Source organism: Salvelinus fontinalis, chromosome 8 (assembly GCF_029448725.1).
Source record: "Salvelinus fontinalis isolate EN_2023a chromosome 8, ASM2944872v1, whole genome shotgun sequence".
NCBI classification, from domain to species: domain Eukaryota; kingdom Metazoa; phylum Chordata; class Actinopteri; order Salmoniformes; family Salmonidae; genus Salvelinus; species Salvelinus fontinalis.
Genome location: NC_074672.1, coordinates 38417732 through 38427413, shown reverse-complemented (window position 1 = coordinate 38427413; position 9682 = coordinate 38417732).

The following is a 9682-nucleotide window of genomic DNA, read 5'->3' as shown; positions in this document are numbered from 1 at the left end:
CTATAATTAGTAGTGGTCAGTAACTCTACAGACTCTATAACTAGTAGTGGTCAGTAACTCTACAGACTCAACAACTAGTAGTGGTTAGTAACTCTACAGACTCTACACCTAGTAGTGGTTAGTAACTCTACAGACTCTAACTAGAGTAGTGGTTAGTAACTCTACAGACTCTACAACTAGAGTAGTGGTCAGTAACTCTACAGACTCTACAACTAGTAGTGGTTAGTAACTCTACAGACTCTACAACTAGAGTAGTGGTCAGTAACTCTACAGACTCTACAACTAGAGTAGTGGTCAGTAACTCTACAGACTCTACAACTAGTAGTGGTTAGTAACTCTACAGACTCTAACTAGAGTAGTGGTTAGTAACTCTACAGACTCTATATCTAGAGTAGTGGTCAGTAACTCTACAGACTCTATAACTAGAGTAGTGGTCAGTAACTCTACAGACTCTATAACTAGAGGTGGTCAGTAACTCTACAGACTCTATACCTAGTAGTGGTTAGTAACTCTACAGACTCTAACTAGATTAGTGGTCAGTAACTCTACAGACTCTATAACTAGAGTAGTGGTCAGTAACTCTACAGACTCTGCAACTAGTAGTGGTTAGTAACTCTACAGACTCTATACCTAGTAGTGGTTAGTAACTCTACAGACCCTATACCTAGTAGTGGTTAGTAACTCTACAGACTCTACAACTAGTAGTGGTTAGTAACTCTACAGACTAAACAACTAGTAGTGGTTTGTAACTCTACAGACTCTACAACTAGTAGTGGTTAGTAACTCTACAGACTCTAACTAGAGTAGTGGTTAGTAACTCTACAGACTCTATATCTAGAGTAGTGGTCAGTAACTTTACAGACTCTATAACTAGAGTAGTGGTCAGTAACTCTACAGCCTCTATAACTAGAGTAGTGGTCAGTAACTCTACAGACTATATAACTAGTAGTGGTTAGTAACTCTACAGACTCTACAACTAGTAGTGGTTAATAACTCTACAGACTCTAACTAGAGTAGTGGTTAGTAACTCTACAGACTCTATAACTAGAGTAGTGGTCAGTAACTCTACAGCCTCTATAACTAGAGTAGTGGTCAGTAACTCTACAGCCTCTATAACTAGAGTAGTGGTCAGTAACTCTACAGACTATATAACAAGACTAGTCGTCAGTAACTCTACAGACTCTATAACTAGAGTAGTGGTCAGTAACTCTACAGCCTCTATAACTAGAGTAGTGGTCAGTAACTCTACAGACTATATAACAAGACTAGTCGTCAGTAACTCTACAGACTCTATAACTAGAGTAGTGGTCAGTAACTCTACAGGCTCTATAACTAGTAGTGGTTAGTAACTCTACAGACTCTATAACTAGTAGTGGTCAGTAACTCTACAGACTCTATACCTAGAGTAGTGGTCAGTAACTCTACAGACGCTATAACTAGTAGTGGTCAGTAACTCTACAGACTCTATAACTAGAGTAGCGGTTAGTAACTCTACAGACTCTATAACTAGTAGTGGTCAGTAACTCTACAGACTCTATAACTAGAGTAGTGGTTAGTAACTCTACAGACTCTATAACTAGTAGTTGTCATTAACTCTACAGACTCTATACCTAGAGTAGTGGTCAGTAACTCTACAGACGCTATAACTAGTAGTGGTCAGTAACTCTACAGACTCTATAACTAGAGTAGTGGTCAGTAACTCTACAGACTCTATAACTAGAGTAGTGGTCAGTAACTCAACAGACTCTATAACTAGAGTAGTGGTTAGTAACTCTACATACTATAACTAGTAGTGGTCAGTAACTCTACAGACTCTATAACTAGAGTAGTGGTCAGTAACTCTACAGACTCTATAACTAGTGGTGGTCAGTAACTCTACAGACTCTATAACTAGTGGTGGTCAGTAACTCTACAGACTCTATAACTAGTAGTGGGAAGTAACTCTACAGACTCTATAACTAGTAGTGGTCAGTAACTCTACAGACTCTATAATTAGTAGTGGTCAGTAACTCTACAGACTCTATAACTAGTAGTGGTCAGTAACTCTACAGACTCTATAACTAGAGTAGTGGTTAGTAACTCTACAGACTCTATAACTAGTAGTTGTCATTAACTCTACAGACTCTATACCTAGAGTAGTGGTCAGTAACTCTACAGACGCTATAACTAGTAGTGGTCAGTAACTCTACAGACTCTATAACTAGAGTAGTGGTTAGTAACTCTACAGACTCTAACTAGAGTAGTGGTTAGTAACTCTACAGCCTCTATAACTAGAGTAGTGGTCAGTAACTCTACAGACTATATAACTAGTAGTGGTTAGCAACTCTACAGACTCTACAACTAGTAGTGGTTAATAACTCTACAGACTCTAACTAGAGTAGTGGTTAGTAACTCTACAGACTCTATAACTAGAGTAGTGGTCAGTAACTCTACAGCCTCTATAACTAGAGTAGTGGTCAGTAACTCTACAGCCTCTATAACTAGAGTAGTGGTCAGTGACTCTACAGACTATATAACAAGACTAGTCGTCAGTAACTCTACAGACTCTATAACTAGAGTAGTGGTCAGTAACTCTACAGACTATATAACAAGACTAGTCGTCAGTAACTCTACAGGCTCTATAACTAGTAGTGGTTAGTAACTCTACAGACTCTATAACTAGTAGTGGTCAGTAACTCTACAGACTCTATACCTAGAGTAGTGGTCAGTAACTCTACAGACGCTATAACTAGTAGTGGTCAGTAACTCTACAGACTCTATAACTAGAGTAGCGGTTAGTAACTCTACAGACTCTATAACTAGTAGTGGTCAGTAACTCTACAGACTCTATAACTAGAGTAGTGGTTAGTAACTCTACAGACTCTATAACTAGTAGTTGTCATTAACTCTACAGACTCTATACCTAGAGTAGTGGTCAGTAACTCTACAGACGCTATAACTAGTAGTGGTCAGTAACTCTACAGACTCTATAACTAGAGTAGTGGTCAGTAACTCTACAGACTCTATAACTAGAGTAGTGGTCAGTAACTCAACAGACTCTATAACTAGAGTAGTGGTTAGTAACTCTACATACTATAACTAGTAGTGGTCAGTAACTCTACAGACTCTATAACTAGAGTAGTGGTCAGTAACTCTACAGACTCTATAACTAGTGGTGGTCAGTAACTCTACAGACTCTATAACTAGTGGTGGTCAGTAACTCTACAGACTCTATAACTAGTAGTGGGAAGTAACTCTACAGACTCTATAACTAGTAGTGGTCAGTAACTCTACAGACTCTATAATTAGTAGTGGTCAGTAACTCTACAGACTCTATAACTAGTAGTGGTCAGTAACTCTACAGACTCTATAACTAGAGTAGTGGTTAGTAACTCTACAGACTCTATAACTAGTAGTTGTCATTAACTCTACAGACTCTATACCTAGAGTAGTGGTCAGTAACTCTACAGACGCTATAACTAGTAGTGGTCAGTAACTCTACAGACTCTATAACTAGAGTAGTGGTTAGTAACTCTACAGACTCTAACTAGAGTAGTGGTTAGTAACTCTACAGACTCTACAACTAGAGTAGTGGTCAGTAACTCTACAGACTCTACAACTAGTAGTGGTTAGTAACTCTACAGACTCTACAACTAGAGTAGTGGTCAGTAACTCTACAGTCTCTACAACTAGTAGTGGTTAGTAACTCTACAGACTCTACAACTAGTAGTGGTTAGTAACTCTACAGACTCTAACTAGAGTAGTGGTTAGTAACTCTACAGACTCTATAACTAGAGGTGGTCAGTAACTCTACAGACTCTATACCTAGTAGTGGTCAGTAACTCTACAGACTCTATAACTAGAGTAGTGGTCAGTAACTCTACAGACTCTGCAACTAGTAGTGGTTAGTAACTCTACAGACTCTATACCTAGTAGTGGTTAGTAACTCTACAGACCCTATACCTAGTAGTGGTTAGTAACTCTACAGACTCTACAACTAGTAGTGGTTAGTAACTCTACAGACTAAACAACTAGTAGTGGTTTGTAACTCTACAGACTCTACAACTAGTAGTGGTTAGTAACTCTACAGACTCTAACTAGAGTAGTGGTTAGTAACTCTACAGACTCTATATCTAGAGTAGTGGTCAGTAACTCTACAGACTCTATAACTAGAGTAGTGTTCAGTACCTCTACAGACTCTATAACTAGAGTAGTGGTCAGTAACTCTACCGGCTCTATAACTAGTAGTGGTTAGTAACTCTAGACTCTAACTAGAGTAGTGGTCAGTAACTCTACAGACTCTATAACTAGTAGTGGTCAGTAACTCTACAGACTCTATAACTAGTAGTGGTTAGTAACTCTACAGACTCTATAACTAGAGTAGTGGTCAGTAACTCTACAGACTCTATAACTAGTAGTGGTCAGTAACTCTACAGACTCTAACTAGAGTAGTGGTCAGTAACTCTACAGACTCTATAACTAGAGTAGTGGTTAGTAACTCTACATACTCTATAACTAGAGTAGTGGTCAGTAACTCTACAGACTCTATAACTAGTAGTGGTTAGTAACTCTACAGACTCTAACTAGAGTAGTGGTCAGTAACTCTACAGACTCTATAACTAGTAGTGGTCAGTAACTCTACAGACTCTATAACTAGTAGTGGTCAGTAACTCTACAGACTATAACTAGTAGTGGTCAGTAACTCTACAGGCTCTATAACTAGTAGTGGTCAGTAACTCTACAGGCTCTATAACTAGTAATGGTCAGTAACTCTACAGACTCTATAACTAGTAGTGGTCAGTAACTCTACAGACTCTATAACTAGAGTCGTGGTCAGTAACTCTACAGACTCTATTTCTAAAGTAGTGGTCAGTAACTCTACAGACTCTATTTCTAGTAGTGGTTAGTAACTCTACAGGCTTTATAGCTAGTAGTGGTCAGTAACTCCACAGACTCTATAACTAGTAGTGGTTAGTAACTCTACAGACTCTAACTAGAGTAGTGGTTAGTAACTCTACAGACTCTATTTCTAGTAGTGGTTAGTAACTCTACAGACTCTATAACTAGAGTAGTGGTTAGTAACTCTACAGGCTCTATAACTAGTAGTGGTCAGTAACTCTACAGACTCTATAACTAGTAGTGGTTAGTAACTCTACAGACTCTATAACTAGAGTAGTGGTTAGTAACTCTACAGACTCTATAACTAGAGTAGTTGTCAGTAACTCTACAGACTCTATAACTAAATTGTTTAATGTGGGTCAAACGTTTTGGGTAGCCTTCCACATTCTCCCCACACTAAGTTGGGTGAATTTTGGCCCATTCATCCTGACAGAGCCCGTGTAACTGACTCAGGTTTGTAGGCCTCCTTGCTCGCACACGCTTTTTGAGTTCTGCCCACAAACGTTCTATAGGATTGAGGTCAGGGCTTTGTGATGGCCACTCCAATACCTTGACTTTGTTGTCCTTAAGCCATTTTGCCACAACTTTGGAAGTATGCTTGGGGTGATTGTCCATTTGGAAGACCTATTTGCGACCAAGCTTTAACTTCCGGACTGATGTCTAGAGATGTTGCTTCTATGTATTCACCAAATTTTCCTTCCCCTTGATACCATCTCTTTTGTAAAGTGCACCAGTCCCTCCTGCAGCAAAGCACCCACACAACATGATGCTGCCACCCCTGTGCTTCACAGTTGGGAGGGTGTTCTTTGACTTGCAAGCCTCCTCTTTTTTTCTCCAAACATAACTATGGTCATTGTGGCCAAACAGTTCTATTTTTGTTTCATCAGACCAGAGGACATTTCTCCAAAAAGTACGATCTTTGTCCCCATGTGCAGTTGCAAACCTTAGTCTGGCTTTTTTATGACGGTTTTGGAGCAGTGGCTTCTTCCTTGCTGAGCGGCCTTTCAGGTTATGTCAATATCGGACTCGTTTTACTGTGGATATAGATACTTTTGTACCTGTTTCCTCCAGCATCTTTACAAGGTCCATTGCTGTTGTTCTGTACAAATGATTGTGGTTCCTTCAGGTGTTTGGAAATTGCTCCCAAGGATGAGCCAGACTTGTGGAGGTCTACAATTTTTTTCTGAGGTCTTGGCTGATTTCTTTTGATTTTCCCATGATGTCAAGCAAAGAGGCACTGAGTTTGAAGGTAGGCCTTGAAATACGTCCACAGGTACACCTCCTATTGACTGAAATTATATCATTTAGCCTATCAGAAGCTTCTAAAGCCATGACATAATTTTCTGGATTTTCCAAGCTGTTTAAAGGCACAGTCAACTTAGTTCGTACTCTTCTGACCCACTGGAATTGTGATACATTGAATGATAAGTGAAATGATCTGTCTGTAAACAATTGTTGGAAAAATTACTTGTGTCATGCGCAAAGTAGATGTCCTAACTGACTTGCCAAAACTATAGTTTGTTAACAAGAAATTTGTGGTTGAAAAACGAGTTTTAATGACTCCAACCTAAGTGTATGTAAACTTCTGACTTCAACTGCATCTATGTTATTGTGCGAGAGTTTGCAATCTAGACTAGAGCACACAAGGCCATAATAAGACCACATATTTTTTTCTCATGTGAGCTTGATAGCACGTATACCTATCTAGGATTACAACCTGTTACCTCAACCTGGTCTCAGAGAAATTTGTAGGATTTGGTATGTAAAGCTGGTCCCTTCATTTAGACCGATATTACGTTACATTAGGTTCCATTATGAATGCACTTTACAAAAGAGATGGTATCAAGGGGAAGGAAAATTTGGTGAATATATTGAATCAACATCTCAAGACGTCAGTCCGGAAGTTAAAGCTTAGTCGCAAATAGGTCTTCCAAATGGACAATCACCCCAAGCATACTTCCAAAGTTGTGAGTAGGTTGGTCTCTATAATTGCTCTGGCTGCTTCGGTGCTATTTTTGACGGTAGCTCTGATGGTAGCTGCAATGTAAAACTGATTTATACCTCAAATGTCACGTTCCTGACCTATTTCTGTTAGTTTGTTGTATGTGTTAGTTGGTCAGGACGTGAGTTTGGGTGGGCATTCTATGTTGTCTGTTTCTATGTTGGTTTAGGGTTGCCTGGTATGGCTCTTAATTAGAGGCAGGTGTTTGGTGTTCCTCTAATTGAGAGTCATATTTAGGTAGGTTGTTTCACAGTGTTCGTTGTGGGTGGTTGTCTCCTGTGTCAGTGTTTGTCGCACCATACGGGACTGTTTGGTTTGTTTTGTACATCGTCATTTTGTGTAGTCTATTTTCCCTGTTCGTGCGTTCTTCGTGTTTATGTAAGTTCGTCGTCCAGGTCTGTCTACTCCGTTTGTTGTTTTGTTAGTTATAGTGAAGTTCGTGTTTTTTTTGTCTTTTCTGTAAATAAATAATGTCAACTTCAGAAGCTGCGTTTTGGTTCAATCAGTCCTCCTCCTCCTCTTCGGATGAAGAGGAAGAGGACTACCGTTACATCAAATATGCACATTTTTCGAACAAAACATAGATTTATTGTGTAACATGTTATAAGACTGTCATCTGATTAAGTTGTTTCTTGGTTAGTTTGGTTGGTTCTTGGTTAGGTAGGTTGGCTTTGTGCATGCTACCTGTGCTGTGAAAAATGTCTGTCATTCTTTGTATTTGGTGGTGAGCTAACATAAATATACGTGCTGTTTTCGCTGTAAAACATTTTAAAAATCGGACATGTTGACTGGATTCACAAGATGTGTATCTTTCATTTGCCGCATTGGACTTGTTAATGTGTGAAAGTTAAATATTTCAAAAAAATATTTTTTGAGTTTCGCGCTCTGCCTTTTCAGTGGAATGTGGGTGGAGTTCCACTAGCGGAACGCAGGGGCTAGACAGGTTAATACGAATCAGAGGACGACTTACGTAGAGTATCATACGTCTTACTCGGTCGTACAATAGCGTACGAATTGGATGCTGTAACATATCATATTTCTAGGAGGATGTATAGAGGAGCAACGTATCAGAGGGAGAACAGAGACAGAGTAGTGGCAGAGGAGGCTGTTGGGAGGAGCTATTGGAGGATGGGCTCATTGTAATGGCTGGAATGGAATAAATGGATTGGTATCAAACATATCAAACCATACTTGATTCCGTTCCGTTACTTCCATTTCAGGCATTACAATGAGCCCGTCCTCCTATAGCTCCTCCCACCAGCCTCCACTGGAGAAGAGAGTAGGTATTCAAATCAAATCAAATTTTATTGGTCACGTACATATTTTTAGCAGATGTTATTGCGGGTCTAGTACCAACAGTGCAATAGTATCTAACAATTCACAACAATACACACAAATTTAAAAGTAAAATAATGGAATTAAGAACAGCCAATGTCGGAGTGGCATTGACTAAAATACAGTAGAATAGAATATTTTTTTTCATATGAAGTAAAGCAATATGTGAACATTATTAAAGTGACCAGTGTTCCATTATTAAAGTGATCAGTGATTCCATGTCTATGTACATAGGGCAGCAGCCTCTAAGGTGCAGGGTTGAGTAACCGGGTGGAAGCCGGCTAGTGATGGCTATAACAGTCTGATGGCCTTTCAGTCTCTCCGTCCCAGCTTCGATGCACCTGTACTGACCTCGTCTTCTGGATGATAACGGAGTGAACAGGCAGTGGCTCGGGTGGTTGATGTTCTTGATGATCTTTTTGGCCTTCCTGTGACATCGGGTGTTGTAGGTGTCCTAGAGGGCAGGCAGTGTGCCGCCAGTGATGCTTTGGGCAGACTGCATCACCCTCTGGAGAGCCCTGCGGTTTCGGGCGGTGCAGTTGCTGTACCAGGCGGTGATACAGCCCGACAGGATGCTCTCTGTAAAAGTTTGTGAGGGTCTTAGGGGCTAAGCCCCTAAGCCCCTATTTCTTCAGCCTCCTTAGGCTGAAGAAATTCTTCGTCGCCTTCTTCGCGCCACAGACAGTGTGGCTGTCTGTGGCGCCTTCTGTCTGTGGCGCCTTCTTCGCCACACTGTCTTCTGTCTGTGGTGCCTTCTGTCTGTGGCGCCTTCTTCGCCACACTGTCTGTGTGGGTGGACCATTTCAGACTATCAGTGATGTGTACGCTGAGGAACTTGAAGCTTTTCACCTTCTCCACTGCGGTCCCATCGATATGGATAGGGGCGTACTCCCTCTGCTGTTTCCTGAAGTCCACAACTAACTCGTTTTGTTGACGTTGAGGGAGAGGTTATTTTCATAACCCCATGCCGGCGAGGCCTTCAACCCTTCCCTGTAGGCTGTCTCGTCATTTTTGGTAATCAGGCCTACTACTGTTGTGTCGACTGCAAACTTGATGATTGAGTTGGAGGCTTGCGTGGCCACACTATCATGGGTGAACAGGGAGTACAGGAGGGGGCTGAGCACTTGCCCTTGTGGGGCCCCAGTGTTGAGGATCAGCGGGGTGGAGATGTTGTTTCCTGCCTTCACCACCTGGGAGCGGACTGTCAGGAAGTCCTGGACCTAGTAGCGCAGAGCGGGGTTCAGAGCCAGGGCCCCGAGCTTAATGATGAGCTTGGAGGGTACTATGGTGTTGAAGGCTGAGCTATAGTCAATTAACAGCATTTTTACATAGGTATTCCTAATGTCCAGATGGAATAGGGCAGTGTGCAGTGCAATGGCAATTGCAGCGTCTGTGGATCTTTTGATGTGGTATGCAGGAAAAGTAAAGGTGATATGATCCTTAGCTAGCCTCTTAAAGCACTTCATG